Consider the following 16128-nt stretch of genomic DNA (forward strand, 5'->3'; position numbering starts at 1 on the left):
AACTGATTAAGCTCTTGCACCAGGCTCTGCAGGAGATGGGACGAACGGCCTCGATTATTCAGTCGCAGGTTAATTCATTTATGTAGCTCTCTTCGGATGCCTGCTGCACGCCTGCTAGTGACACTTCCTGGGTACCAGGCGCTGGGCGAGCGCTGTACTCGGGTTAAATCCCTCCTTCCTCGCTACAACGGGACAGGGTCAGTACTGGTCATCTCTGCATTTTACAAAGGGGAGGCTGAGGCACCAAGAGCTTAAGTGACTTAGTCAAGTTAACTGAATCCCAGCACCTGCCCTCCTAACACACCCCAATCCACCTCCACCCACATCGCCACGCTGAATCAGACCCAAATATCCCACTAAACACTGGCCCTCCCAGAATTAGAAGCAAGGTTCCCTCCCATTTAGGACACAAGAGATACAATGAGTGAAAGATGGTGTTATCCTGCTTTAAGAAGGAAAAGAGAGGGGGTCCCCAAATACCCATTCTGCCAGTTTAAGAATAAAGAGACTCTTTCATATAAATTCTGGAAATGCCAACCATGGTTCCAAAACCCAGGGATTTTTCAAAGGTTGACTTTGGTCCAATCTGTCCATCTTCACCTCTTGAGAATGCAATTGTTTTTAAAGATGTGCCAGCACCATCATCCCTCTTCCTAAAGGGGCACAGAAATAAGAAGGTGACCTTGTGCACGTGGAGCCCCTATTGTTCTGTGGGTGCCTGATATGAAACTGTGGCAGGGGCGGGGGGGGGGCGGCGTTGTGGCCAGGCGTGCTGGCTGCTCTCCACCCGAGTTCTGACTTCTTAGTCCTTGGGGAATACGAGTGACACCACCCAAAGAGGAGGCGAGAGGCCTGAATTCCAGGTAACTTCCTAGTACCCTAAATGTCCCAAAGGTGTCAGAAGCTGCAGCAGACGGCCATTTGATCTGTGTGCAGCCAGTTTTCAGAAAGAAAGGTTTGAGGTTCAAAGGTTAAGGGCAGCTTGTAGTGTGGGCGTAAAGACAATGTCTCCTGGGCAGTGATGACACGTTGGAGCTGAAAGTTGCAGAAATGCAACACGGAGGACTAATCGGGCAGGAGGCAAGTGGGAGGGGAGGAGGCGATCCAGAAATAAACACTTTTAAACCAAATTTTATTTTGAGTTCGTCCTACTAGCTATAAATACAAATGTAACCCACGACAGGCTGATGAGCATATAGAAGGCTCTCTTCATGCGTGTCTCCAAATGCGGCAGATCCGTATCCCTGGATACGGGCTCCCTCAGCACCTATCCCCTGCTGCTTCCGCTGTGTCTCCCTGTGGTGCAAGGCTGGACAGCTACCACCTACGTTTCCTGTACCACACGGAGTGGAATGCCTTCACCGTCCCTTGACAACGCAGAGGCTGCTGCCTTTCAACTTGTTGTCCTGGTTTCTGGCAGAGCCACCCTGGTAAACTGGGGTTGGGGATTAAGCCACCAAACTGCATGTTGAGGCTTTACAGGTAATAGCTGAATGAAACTGACCACTGCATTTTCTGCAAGGATATGGGATCACCCCAACAGCCACTGGTATCACCATTCAGTTCAGAAAAGCTCTTCTGAGCAACGGGTTTACGTGCATCTGTTCTACTTTCCCTCTTTACTCTCGCTGCTAGGAAGTTCAGAGCCAAATCCTTGGCCCCCCTTTAGCAATATGGCAAGTATTTTATGCATTGAGCCTGTCCCTAGCTCCATCTTTTTTTCTCCTTTTTTTCCTTGCTTAGTTTAATTTTATGTTGCTTTTACATTTTTGTAAGCTACCTCAATTCCTCTTTTCGAAAAACAACCAAAAAAAGAGAAGGCACATTAGTAAACAGAAACATTTAAAATACATTTCTAGGACCCCCCTTACAGCTAGGGTCACAGCTGGGATGTCAGTTCTTGGAAGCACTTCAGCACAACTTAAATTAGTGGCTGAGTTGGGTGCGGGGGGAGGTGGTGTGTGGAGGCAGCTGCTTTGCAGGGGTGGATGGTGACCCGCGAGGGTGGCTCCACAGATGGGCTTACTGACCACTGGCTTCCTGACCGCGGGCCAGGAAGGGGGTTTTCTAGAAGCTTCATCTTGGAGATCCAAGCTTTGGCTTGCTCTTCAAGCCTTTCCATGGATTCTGAGAGCAGGTAATCCCTGCGTCAGGTATCCTTTCAGGAAGTCGGATAGAAGGTTCTCCTTTCTCTGCAGTTGCATCCCGACTGATCCATTTGGTGTGAAAAGAGGGAACCTTTGGTAGCAGCAAAGGCAAAGCGTAATGCCAGGCTGCTCTCTGTGCTCTAACGCCCCATCCCTGGTGGGCAGAGCTGCCCCAGGGATGTGAATACGGGTCCGCACAGCAGAGACACTCCATAATGCCTGTTGAAGGAGGGGAGGGAGGGATGTCCCTGGATCTATAAACAGCTGTACTCTGGAACCTCTAACATCACAAGCCCAGCACCTTGCCCTGTTTCAAACATTATCCGACAGGCTAGACCCATGGAAAGGAAGGGCTAAGAGGACCGTGGGTGGCTGGCATCTCTCAGAAACTGCCTTCCTTGTGGACAGCTCTCTTGGGGCATCGCAATAGTCCTGGCCTCTCTCTCTTTAAAAATAAATGCAAAGCCAGCATGAGGCTTGAGAAGATGATGATTATGGAGACCCTGTCACGTTCAGGGAATTAATTCCCACCAGATAAATGCCAGTTTTGGCAAAGCACTGAGACTCCAGGTTGCTCAGGGGAGGGAGGGCTGCAGCTCCTGCCCAGCCCGGGATGCAGCAGGGGGCTGCAGGGGAAGGAGACATGAGCCCAGGAGCGCCCGGATGGGAGCCCGGCTCTCCCACTCCTGAACAGCCTTCAGCAGGTTGCTGAACCTCGCCGGCCCCCGTTGCTTCACCTGTCACATGCGCATAATGACAGGGCTTCCTCCCCAAGGGTGAGGGACAAGCCAGCCACCCTGAGGTGTGCACAGAGGCATCCGGGGTGCAGGTGCGGCCCCCCATAGCCCCGCTCCACAAACACTTCAGAGGCCAGAAAGCCAGCACTCGGCTCTCAGCCCTCTGGGGGCCAGAGCGCCAGGGCACCGACGAGCACAGCTGGGCCCCGGAGGAACTGCCACGCCGCTGCCCTGCGGGAGGGGCTGGCAGGTAGACAGGCTGGCTCAGATCGTCCCAGGACGGGCCATCAGGCTGCAGACCTGGCCCAGAGGATGACACGCCCGAGCCTCCCCACAAGCCAGGGCAGGGGGACATCCCGCCAAGACGCTAGTCGGCATCACCCTGGAGGGGGCCTGATTGGCTTCGGGGCTCAGTCAGCACCTCTGCCAGGATGCCGGGATGCCAGGGGGCCAGTGCTCACAGGAGGTGAGAACTCGGAGGCTGCAGGGGCGAGAGCGGGCCCTGAGCAGGACGGCACCACTGCCACCTTCAAGCTGAGCGACGCTTGTCAAGCCTCAGTCCCCTCACCAGTAAAGTGGGGCCGTGTCGCTCTCCCAGAGGCCACCGTGAGAATGAACATGAACTTGGACGTGAGGGGAGGCTCATAAAGTGCTGTGTACGTCCAGGGAAGTTTCGGGAGCAGCCCCCAAGCACAAGGCGCTGCCTGCAGCACATCCTGCCCTTACATTTACTTCCTGGTGACCTCAGGCAAAGCCGTTTAATACCCCGGCCTCGGTCTCCTCATCCGTGAAATGGGGAGGATGCGAGAACCCAGGCAGGTGAGGGTGCCGACAGGCCCGGCGGGATCTTAATGACACACGTTTTGCTCACTGTACATGTTCAGTCCGGCCTCCAGATCAGAGAGCAATCTTCTACAACAAAGAAGATCCCAGAGCAAACTCTACTCCAGGAGAGGATTTATTTATGGTGCCAGGAAGGCTGTGAGGATCTTGGGTTAGAGAAGGGGGGCTAGAGGGTCCAACAGGCTGCGACCTGACTCTGGGCACTGCCCAGCCCGGCTCCTTGGCCTGGCACCACGGGCTTCCGCTCCAGTTTATGCGGTGGGCCGTGTGGGCTCCCTGGTGGGTGGGGTAGGGGGCATGGGTGGATAGGGACTTTTTTGCTTCCAGAAGTTCAGCTGAGAGTTGGGGAGAGCGGAGTCCAGAGCCCAGGCAGTGACTCATTTCTCTAATTTAATCTAATGATCTTTCCTTCTGACCTTCAAGCGAATCAGCAGTTTCGTGGGCACATAATGAGACCTTGGTTTGCCCCAGGAATTCCGAAACACAAAGGGCATGTCAGATCCCCAAAGCTCTGCGTTCTCCCTGGGACTCCTGCTTACCTTTTCAGGGCTGTTTTTCTTGTCTTCCTCATGTCAAACCTGTCTGCATTCGGTGGGTGGGGCTGCACCCACGTATGAACCTGCTGCCATTTGGGGGCAACGCAGCCGCCATCAGCTGGTGATGGGACGCCTGCAGCCCAGGTCACAGAAACCTTCGGCTTTAAAGCCTCCTCTCCTCAATGGAACATTTGTATGTCAGAAAATCTACCCCCGCCCTGGCCCCTCTTCACCTCTGCTTCCCTCCTCAATCCCCTGCCCCTGCAGTCAAGTTTAAGCTGGGCTTTTTTTCTTTTTAACATCTTTATTGGAGTATAATTGCTTTACAGTGGTGTGTTAGTTTGTGCTGTATAACAAGTGAATCAGCTATATGTATACATATATCCTCATATCTCCTCCCTCTTGCATCTCCCTCCTACCCTCCCTATCCCACCCCTCTAGGTGGTCACAAAGCACCGAGCTGATCTCCTTGTGCTATGCGTCTGCTTCCCACTATAAGCTGAGCTTTTGGAAGCCAAAAGAGGCCTCCACCCACCCATGCACTAACCACTCACCCACTATCCACCCTCCACTCAGCTAAGGGAGCCTGGGGAGGCCCTCGCCATGCCTGGGGGGCAGAGAAAGATTCCTGAGGGAGATGCCACTGAGCTGGGTCTAGAGGGGAGCTATTAACGGAGCCCAGATGTTTAAAGGCCCAAAGCAGGTACCAGGCACTTGGTCATTCCAGCGTGGACAGTACACCCAGTGGTCATGGGATGCGGGGCTGGAAGGTCCCGAGCAGGGAAGTGGTTTTTAGAAGCTCCCTGGGTGCAGGGTAAGTTCTGTGGGCGAGAACCAGGCCTGCCTGAGCCCCCCAGGTTCCTGGAGGGAGGGGAGGCCAGGAACCAGTGGGGGGCCTGGGGCAGAAGCCCTTCACCAGATACCGGGCCAAGGGGCTGGCGGGGAGGAGACGGCTTTGATAGACAGGAGGGAATCAGAAGTGACTGGTCTGGGGAATGACCCGGGACCAGCAGACATAAAGTCCCTTCGGATGGGTGAGGGGACTCCTGCTCTGAGCTGGAGCTGGGAGCTCAGCCCCGCCCGTGTCTGCCGGCTGGGGCGGCACCAGATGCGAGCCCCGGGGCCCCTTGCACCCCAGGGTCTCCTGCACGCGGTGTAGCGGGGGCTGCCTTTCGAGCCAGAGGGTAACCTCAGCGGCATTCTGGACGATTCTCCGCACCACCCAACAAAGCAGGGCTTGCCTCTGGGAGTAACAGAGGCCACGGGTGTGCAGCGGCTGGAAGGCAACCTGGACAGTCAGTGCTCAGCTCACACGGGGCAGGGCGGGGGGAGTGTTAACGTCCAGTAATTGACAGAAATCCCCTGGTTATGCGGTTGGAGCAGCGGTACCCCTCCCTCACCGCGGGTTTTCCACCTGGCACATCGCACTCTCCAAGCCGAGGGTGTGGGCACTTGTGTGGACGCACGCGGCCTTGCATTCTTGCATGGGGGTGCTCCGTGCAAGTATGAGGAATAGAGAATGAGGAAATAAGAAAGACAGGACACAGCAGCCAGACCCTGGAGGGAAGCCCGATGCGTGTCACAGTAAACGTCACATCACTCCACCCGAAGCTCACGCACCTCCATCACGGGAGAACTACCTCAAACCCTCCCTCAGAGCCTATGTACTCTTAGTTTGCTCACAAAGCTAGTAAATTTAGCAGCGCAGGTTTCCAGACCACAGGAGACCAGAAGCACAAAATGGCAAGGGGAAGGAATTCCAGAGGCCGCAGGAAGTGAGCGCGGAAAGCCTGGCCACTTCATTCTAAAGGAAAGGCGAGCTGTGAACTTGATCCACAGAGAAACACAAGACTCCAACCTGCTGAGATTTGCTTCCCAGGTACCTGCTGGGTCCCGGGCTACGTGGCCCACCTAACGCTCACAACAGCCGAGAGATGCTCACCCCCGCTTTACAGATAAGGAAACTGTGACTCGCATGAGAGAATAGCCAGGACGCACTTGGCAGGTGACAGAGCTGCCCCGTGACTCCCAGAAAAGCACATGAGGCCTATTGAAAATACTGTCATCAAAGGTCATTAAAAGAAAAGAAGCGCTGGCATTGAAAGTTCGCGCTTAGAGAGCCGGGGTTCACAGGCACGCCCCGCTCACCTCAAGGCCCCAGGCACCCCGAGAAATGCACGCCAGCACACCGGTTCTAGGGAAGAAGAAGCCGCGCTCGGCGAGGGGCGAACGCGGTGCCGAGCGGTGTGGCCAGGACACGGACCCAAGGCTCTGAGCCCAGTGCAAGCAACTCGGTCGGGCCGGCCCGCACCTCACACTCCAAAGAACACTGACTCGTGCCGCGTGGAGCAGACTCTGTACGCAAAATTTTAGGATGAACGAATGAATGAACGAACAAGCCCTCCCTCCCCATGACAGAGAAGTGAAGTGGAACCATATTCAATTCAAAACGCCTCCGACCTTCAATACTTCACAGCCACTGGCCACGGGGAAAGGACACCGAGTAACGAAGCTGTTTTCAGGCCGACTGGGCAGTGACCGGACGCCAGGAAGACAGCAGAGAGGGGGTGAAAGGTCATAGGAGGGAAGACTGCAGTTAATAAAGCCCAGGCCGCAGGGCAGCCAGGGAAGATCCAATTTCGTTCGGAAACTTGGAGTGCTGGATATTAAAACACGGTGTCTGAGGCATGGTGGCTGGGCGTCTGTTCTTCCCGGTGGGGTCTGTTGGAGGCCAGGCCTGCGAGCAGTGGAGACCAGGGTGCTCCCACTGGTCCCATGGGTTCCCCCCCTACCAGGCACCCAGCCTTCTATGACCAAGCACCCAATCTTCCCAAACAGCCTGGGAAGGAGGCACTGTGCCAGAACTCTGTTCACACACGGGACACTGAGGTTCGGTTCAGAGAGGCTGGGACGGTGCCGAGTCACACAGCTTTCAAATGATGGAGCCAGATTGTACCCCCCAGCTGTCCTGTTCCAAAGCCGCACCCTTAACCCTTTGATAAAGGGCCCCCTGCTCCTCGCCTGGCACACTCAGTAAACCCTGGAGATCCAGGGGCTGCCTGACTTTCAATCAGATGCCAGAGGGAACAATTAAGCAGGGCAACTTGGCCATCCTACCCCCCAGGTCCCGTCTGGTGGCTTCTGAGGTTCTAAGAGCTTTGCCCCCCAAATGTGCACACACCCCTGGGTCTTCCCCGCAGCACCCTGCAGCCCGGCACACACCGGGAGGTGAGCGAGGCATCCTCTGGGGCTAACACTCCCCTTTTCCGGGTGCTGCCCCCCACCATTCCCACAAAGCCCTCTCACCTCACGGTCACGGTCAGCGCTGAATTGAATCTCCCCATTTCGCAGATGCGGAAGAGGGGTAAGCAGGAGGCCAGGCGGGGACCCGACTGCTCCAGTCATAGTTACAGCAGCATCAGCAAATGTGATACTCACAAGCGACGTCTTTTTTTTTTAAAACCTTTTACTTTATATTGGAGTATAGCCGATTAACAATGTTGTGACAGTCTCATGTGCACAGCAAAGGGACTCAGCCACACATATACACGTATCCATTCTCCCCCAGACTCTCCTCCCAACCAGGCTGCCACATGACATTGAGCAGAGTTCCCTGTGCTGTACAGTAGGTCCTTGTTGGTTATCCATTTTAAATACAGCAGCGTGTACATGTTAATCCCAAACTCCCTAACTATCCCTTCCCCCCATCCTTCCCACCCTGGTAACCGTTCGTTCTCTAAGTCTGTGAGTCTGTTTCTGTTTTGTAAATAGGTTCATTTGTATCATTTCTTTTTAGATTCCGCATATAAGCGACATCATACACTATCTGTCTTTCTCTGACTTACTTCACTCAGTATGCCAATCTCTAGGTCCATCCATGTTGCTGCAAACGGCATTATTTCAACGTCTTACACTTTCAAAGTTTGTGCATCTACACGCCTCAGAGGGGAGATGCCGAGACTAAGGACCGAGCACTCAGCATCCCCCTCACGTCCCCCTCGGCCTCACCTCACACACTGAGGCTGCCGACCAGACACACCTGAGACCCCCGATGCATGCTCCGCCCCGTCTCCCCAAGTCCCCGATGCGTGCTCCGCCCCGTCTCCCCAAGTCCCCGAAGGGACGGAGCCCCAGTGCCCGCAGCGGAGGCCGTGTGACCGTGTGTGCTGCTCACTCCCCGCTCCCCTAAATTCCGGGGGAAGTGAACCACAGTGGGGGAAGAGACAGGATTGGCAGGCCGTTGTCAGCCAAGTCTCCATGTGGGTCCCTGGGGCAGGGGAGGACGGGGTGCAGGACAGGACATGCTTCCACAGTCCCAGCAGGCAGAGAGCACCCGTTTTCCTTCTCTCCACCCACCTCCCCAGCCTTTCCCAGACAGGTCACATCCCCTGATCCTGGAGATACTACTGCCTTTTGGTCTTCGTTTTCATTGTGGTGCCTTCGCATCTGCTTTGTGTCCTCCTAACTACTCCTAAGGGTATTGGGAGATTACATCGCAAGCTGCTGGCCAGGTGCCCTTTTGAACAAGTCCCGTCCCCACCTCTGGAAGCTCAGGTTCTAACAGCCACTCAAGACAACAGCGAGCACACAGCTCGTCCCGTATCCCTGGATGGAGGCCCGGCACCTCCCACTCCACGCGGCTCCCCTCACCCCGCACTTGGCCATGTTGGTCCAGGGCTCGCTGGGTGGGAAATACCAGCCCCCAGGGGGATGAGTAGAAATGATGACAGAGCAAAGGCGGGGAGGGGGTCTCGCAGAGCCCGGGCCAGTGGGGGAAGTTGGAGTAGAAATGCTCTGGAAACTTTTGCTTCTCTGAACAACCTTCCGGCCTCCTTGGGAGTTCAGCTTAAGCCCCGGAGCACAGGATCTGACAGCGATTATCGCAGGCCCGCTGCTGCAGATAGGATTACTCCATCCCAAATGGCCCATCCCTGGGAAATCCCAAGCCCACTTCATACAGGAGGAGTGCCCCACTCCTCCCAGCCAGGTTTCACCCTGAGGAAGCCTACACACATGTACCCAGTGTTTTAGGACTCATCCTAGCTTGTCTGGTTTGGTTCACCAGAACATCAGTTTGACTGGATGCATTTACAAAAAGAAACTGGCGTGCTACCCCGCATATCTGTACATTCCATTACTACCGTATCTCATAGATTCTAAGACCTGTGGGCTTTTTTTTTTTCCCTCACATTTTAACTTCTTTGAAATTGGAATGTGGCTTATAATCAATGCCATTGCTTAGTGGTGAATAAAATAATGATGCAATTTAGAGAGCATCTAAGAGAGTTTTTAAATTGCGTGAAATACAGCAGCTGAAATGTTTAAATACAGCAAGGCTAAGATTGCACCTCTTTTTCTTGCTGACACCCTACCTTGCCGTATCCAGATCAACTCACGGCAGGCCTTTCATACCATCCGTGGTCACAAGAACGGAGTCCTTTAAAATGGACTTGCACTGGAGGTAGAAATGGTTAATGAAAGTGGCGAAGGTGACCCTGGCAAATCATAGAGACACCCCACCAACCCCATCCACATGACCTCAGCACATGTTCACACACTTCCCCTATGCCAATCTTGCTGCCTCCATGCTTAAATGCCCCAGAAACCACCCGTTGCCCATGGGTAAAGTCAAGACTTCTTACCAAACTCCCAGAGCCCACCCCCCTTCTGAGCTGGCTCTGCAACCTCAATCTCCCATCCAGAGCCCACCCCCCACTTCCCTGAACACACACACTCTTTCTTGCCTCAGTCCCTTTGCACATGCTGTTCTCTCAGCTCTTCTCCAGCTGGGAAACTCCTATTCATCCTTCAAGACCTCAGGCTACTCATCACGCAATCATCATTTATTCAGCACCTGCTACATGCCAAGCCCTGTCCCAGGCACTGAGGAAGCCACAGCAAACAAAACAGGCAGAGTCCTGCCCTCCTGGAGTTTGCATTGTAGAGGGGGGGAGCCACAAGCAAAACAAGTGCTCTGGAGTGAAGCCATTGGGAAGAAGCATAAGAAGGGTTGGGGTGCTGACATCTTAGATAGAGCAGCTAGGGAAGGCTCCCTGAGAAGGTGACTTTGGAGTATAGACCTGAAGGAGTGGGGGAGGGGAGGTGTGTGGCCATCAGGGGAGGGCATTCCAGGCTGGGAGAACTGCAAGTGCAAAGGCCTGAGACGGGATCATGCCTGGAACATTCAAGTAGTAGCGAGGAGGCCAGTGTGTCTGGGCGGGAGAGAAGCAGGAGACGAGACTGAATAGGAATGGAGACTGGACCCAGTAGGGCCTTGTGGTCCACTGGGATCATGTGACTCTTTCTCTGAGAGAACTGGGGAGACCAGAGCATTGCCATCCTCAGAGCTCAGGGTGATATTTTCACAGGATCCCTGAGTGCAGAGCAAACCAAAGGGACCAGGGCAGGAGCACGGAGACCAGCTGGAAGGCTGTCGCAGTTAACACCTACCTCCATCATAGAGCTTCCTGCAAAAGCCTCAGCATTTGGAGTTTGGCCTGTTGTCGTCATGGAAACGCCCGGTTCCCTTAGCAAGAACTGTGCTTCACCCTTCCAAGTGTCTGCCCAGTGCATGCGACCGTGTCAGGCGCAGGTGTGAATGAATGAATGAATGAACTGATGAACAAATGAAGGGATGCCAGAAAGAACATTATTATAACCAACGCTCTGCTGTCTCTCGGTGCCCAAGATGAAGGCCAGCTCAGCTGGAGGTGGTGCGTGGCTAGTGCAGAGGGGCTGGGTTTCTAACCATGAGCTTCATTCCTCGGTGGGGTGTACGGTTCTAGCTCAGAAAATAGAGGGTTTTTTCCCTTGACGTCCTGAAGCTTCTTTCTACTTGTTTTACATTTGGTAAAATGCTTCACGAAAAGAACACTAAAGCTCTGTTTTGGTCCTCCCCTCCTTGACAGTGGCTTTAAGGAGAACTGTTGGATCTAGGCAGGATCGTTTTTTTCATGGAAAGACACATTTTCATTTTAGGTTAAGTTTTCTAAGCAACACTTTTCATAGCAACTATTAGTCCCCAGACGTGACTTTAAAAACATCCACTTGGCAGAGATGTGGCGGTGGAATCTGTAAGTGACTGGGCTGGACCACCGCGCTCCAGGCCAGAGGGACGGAGGGAGGGGTCGGGGTCCCATGCTGGAGGGGCAGGGACACGGGCCACGCCGGCATCACGGCACCGGGTGTCACGGACGGAGGGGCAGGCACGGCGGCCACCAGGCCCTCCTCCTGCTGGAGTTTAGATCAAACCCGCTCAGCCAGCCCTGTCAGGGTGAAGGCGCCAGGAGGGCGCCGCGATATTTCTGGAACACGATGTGCTTGCACGGCACGCCCGCCCACGCGCGCGCACCCTGCTCTGCCTCCACCGTGCATGTGCGACCCGGCACCCACAGATGTCCCTGGATGGGATGATGGGGCTTTAAGCCCACAGCATGTTCATTTCCCGCGGCTGCCGTACAAATGACCACAGACCGGGGGGGCTTAGAACAACAAAAATTTCTTTTCCTCGCAGTCCTGGAGACCGGAAGTCTGAACGCAGCATCCCTGGGCAGAATCCAGGTGTGGGCAGGGCTGGGTCCCCTGGGGGAGAAGGAGCTCTAAGCCCCTCCTTGTCTTTGGTGGCGCCCAGCAATTCCGGCGCTTCGGGCTGCATCCTTCCCATCTCCACCTCCGTCTCCACATGGCCTTCTCCCTCTGCATGTCCCTGTGTCTCAAATCTCCCGCTCCTTTCCCAGGTAAGGACACCAGTCATTGGAGTTAAGGCCTGGATGATGTTCCCCCGAAATCCTTAACGTGATTAATTCCTCAAAGACCCTGTTTCCAAACAAGCTCACGTTCGCAGGTACCGGGGTTGGGACATGGACACATCTCTGTGGGGGACGCTGTTCAACTCACTACACCCACCATCAGGCCAAGGGGACATGAGCCCCGGTCAACACTGCAACCCCACCCCCGCCGAGCGTAGGTCCCTCACACCGACCCCCAATCTCCCCCTGCCACTGGCTGCTCGCCTATCTCACCCACTCCAGACCTCTGCTGTTTCAGAGAACGACAATGCCATCTTCTCAGGACACCACCAGCAAGCACCCTGGTGTCATCAGGTCCTCGCCCCGGCACTCAGACATCAGCTCCACCAGGCAGTGGCCCTGGGGACTCTCGCCGAGCCCAGCACAGGGCCTGGAAGAGGCGGTGCTTCGTGTGGTCAATGCTGAATCTATGGCCAGTGTAGCTCCTGGACTCTGCTCCCCTCCACCGCCACCTCCCCTCCGCCAACCACCAGGTCCCGACCCCTTTGCTTCCAGAAGTCTCCCTGCCAGGCCAGGCTTCCTCTCCCAGGATCCCTGCACTTGCCCCTCCCTGGAGTCCCAGCCTCAGTCCTGTCTCCTCTCTCCTTCCCTCACTAACCCCGCTCCATCCTAGAATGCCCTGATTCCCCTGCCCCTCTCCCCATTGACATTCTAACTCAACAATCATTTGTCACCCTTCCCCCCATGCCCCCGACTGGGGTCTCCTCCAGACCCTTCCTCACACTGACCCCTCTCCCTGGAAAGCCCACGGGCTTGCTACCCTCTGCATATGCTCTAAGACACATTTCCAGCATCACCTCCTCCAGGAAGACTTCCCTGATTCTTTTCTGTCCCCCCAGTCTGGACTGGTACCTCCTCAGTGCTCCCGCCACCTTCCCAGCTTCCTTCACTCACAGCCGGGTCCCCACTTGTCCATCAGGGAGCCCCGGAGGAGAGCACTGAGCCTCATTCTCTGCAGAGCCCCGCCGATAAGCAGCAAGGCCGTGCCTGCCTCGGGCCCTCAGCGATCGCTGTTATTGCTACTAACGATAGTACACAACCCTGCCCGCTTTGGGCGCCAATGCCTTCAGTTAGTTGGCGGCCATTGCTTGACAGGTGGGCCGTAAGGGGAGGGTGACTGACAGATTGGTATGTGGATGAAACGGGAGCTGTTTGAGCAAATTATCATCTCCTTCCACAGAAACCACCTTCACCAACTCTCCCAGGAGCTCCCACTAAGCGAAGGGGTTGCACAAAAGGAAGGAAGCTTTAAACAACTCGGCAGGATCCCCTCGTGTGTTTGCTGAAGGACTCCGAGCCTGCATCAGCTGACCCCTCCGCACTGTAGCTCCCTTCCCTCCACAGACATGCGGACACAAGACACGTGGACCTTGCCCCATCCAGGGGCCTGAGTCTCGGGGTCCTTCAAGGATATGGACCACCCCGCAGCAGAAGACCTGAGGGGTATGAGGCTCGCTCTGGCGGCCCTGCAGGGGTCCAGGCCCGCTACTCAGATCACGTTTCAGGCCGTGCAGACGACTAACCGGGTTCCCTCCCGGAAAGCCCCTTCTCCACACGGCTGGCGCCAGCTGGCTCCGACGTGCCCAAGGCAGGTGGTTTGCCAAGTTTATTGAGCATAAAGGTCACCTACCTGTGGAGTTGTCACAAAGGCAGACCTTCACCAGCAGCAGCTGTTCCTATTACTTACTGACAGATGGACTGACAGCCCCGCACCCGCCGTGCCCAAGACAAGCCCATCTTTTCATCCTTTCAACCTTTCCCTCCTTTATCCGACAAGCAGGGCCACGGGGGCTGCCAGGACCAGATGCGGGGAAGCATGTCCCCAGTCGGCTCCAAGGGGAGAGACAGATCCCCCCTCTGGAACGGGATCCTCAGAGCTGGAACCACCTGCGGGGGCTTCTCCAAGGACCCCAGGCTCTGCCCTTGATTAAGCAGGTGTCTTGTGCAAAGAACTGAAATAAACATCTATGAATTTACACACCACTCTTAGGTGAAAAGGGGAAAAAAAGTTAGCAGCCGTAGTAATACTAAAATAACAATGAAATTTTAAAGGCTTGGGGGAAAGGAAATGCCCACTCGTTTCTAACAATCCCTGTGTCTGTCCCTTGTGGTAGTAATTTTCCAGCTAAACTAGGGAGGAGGCACTCGTTTAACCCATTCATTCAATCAATACACATTTACTGAGAAACTATCAATACGAAGTGCTTGGAGGGGGCTACAGCCCCGCGCCGGCCCTGATACCAGCCGCACCCACGGGCAGTCCCAGGGATGCCCCAGCCTGCCACGCCTCCTCCCACAGAAAATTCAGGACACCCCACGAACCAGCCACAGTGAGGGGGGGAACTGCGGCTCGGAGGGGTTCATGACCTTGCCTAATGCCCCCACCACAAGTGGTCAAGCTGGGACTTGAGTGCAGGCAGCCTGACTCTGGCGTTTCAGGCTGAGCACGGCAACGCTGGACAACTGAGGCAGAAGGTGACCCGTGTCTTTACTGACATCCAAAGCAGCAGAGCCTGAGCGGCCGCTCCTATAGGTCCCGGGCAAACAGGGAAGGCCTCCTGGAAGAGGTGGCATCTGAGCTGGCCCTGAGGACACGGGAGGTGAGACCTGCTGAGGGACAGGCCTGTTCGTCTCCACACCCTGGTAACCAGGCCGGAGCCTGACACACCGGAGCACAGGGAGTGTTTGTTGAATGAACGAATGAATGAATCACAGCAGACTGGTGTGGAGACAAAGAAAGAGGTCCTAATGCTGTTTTGGGTAGGAATCGCTGTTTCTGTGTCATTTTAGACACATCCCAGGAGACGATGTGAGGTCATCCTGAGCAAGCTCAGAGCACAGCGTGCATGGAAGGTCTGAGCAAAGGTCCCTTGAAGGAAGGAAAGAATGAGGGAGGGAGGGGGCGGGAGGAGGAGTCCTCAGCCTCCCATTTCATTCATAGCCATTTGCAAAATCAAGGCCAGATCTCAGATATTTCAGCCACTGAGTCCACAGCCTTCCCCCGACTTCCACTGAGAAACCCTGAGCCACCAAGCTGCCTGCCCAGGCCAGGCCACCAGCTCCTCTGCAGCCCTGGTGGTGAGGAGCACAGGCTTTGGGGGTGAGCCGAGACCCAACTCGCGGGTGGCAAGAAAGCCCCCCCACACACACACACACAGCTCTGCAGCAGCTCGGAGGGTGGGGTGCAGGACCCCAGTAAAGGGGAAAAATGCAGGGTGGGTCTACAGAGACCACTGCCCTGTGGAAGTGGGGCTGGGGGAGGAAGGGGAGGAGTCTGGCTTTCCACAAATGACTGCAGCCTTGGCCCTGGCCCTGGGCTGAAGACAAAGATAGAACAGAGCCAGCCCCCTGCCCTTGGGGGAGAGAATGAGGCCCTGCGGTGGGCAAGTGCCCCCCACCCAACATACGTCCACATCCTAATACCCCAATCCTGCCACGTGACCCGATTTGGACAAAGGTTCTCTGCAGATGTTCAGACATTAGTGAAGGATCTCGAGGTGAGATCATCCTGGACTACCAGGTGGGCCCTAAATCCAGTGACAAGTGTCCTATGAGAAACAGAAGAGGAAAAGGCAGAGTAACAGGCCACACGGGGACAGAGGCAGAGACTGCGGTGATGCAGCCACAAGTCAAGGAACACCTGGAGGCACAGAAGCTGGAAGAGGCAGGAAAGAGCCTCCCCTGGAGCCTCCTGAGGGAGCCCAGCCCTGCTGACACACCGACCTTGGACTTCTGGCCTCCAGAACGGTGAGAATAAATTCCTGCTGTGTAAATCACCCAGTGTGTGGTACTTTGTTCCAGTGTTTGAGAAAAGAACACAGTCAGGCTGGACCCTGACATGGGAGAGTGAGACCAGAACCAGACAGAACCGGGCCACCCCCGAGGCTGGGCTCTACCTGTGGGCCGGGGCCTCCTGTCCCAGCCGGGCAGCCCGGCCTGCCGGTCCTCACCCTGGGGCACCGAAGGGCAGGACGGCAGGAAGCAGACCGCTGGCCTGTGGAGGAGGTTCCCTGCTGCGCCTGCCCCCAACCCCAGTGTCTGAGGGCTGGGGAGAGAC

At 55.5% G+C, this 16128-nt stretch overlaps 1 protein-coding gene across 1 annotated transcript in view; it reads right to left on the minus strand.

Moving 5' to 3' along the window:
- SORCS2 (sortilin related VPS10 domain containing receptor 2) overlaps positions 1-16128 on the minus strand; it is a 499376-nt gene that overhangs the window by 419788 nt on the left and 63460 nt on the right. The window lies entirely within an intron of this gene.

Source organism: Eubalaena glacialis, chromosome 5 (genome assembly GCF_028564815.1).
Source record: "Eubalaena glacialis isolate mEubGla1 chromosome 5, mEubGla1.1.hap2.+ XY, whole genome shotgun sequence".
NCBI lineage: Eukaryota > Metazoa > Chordata > Mammalia > Artiodactyla > Balaenidae > Eubalaena > Eubalaena glacialis.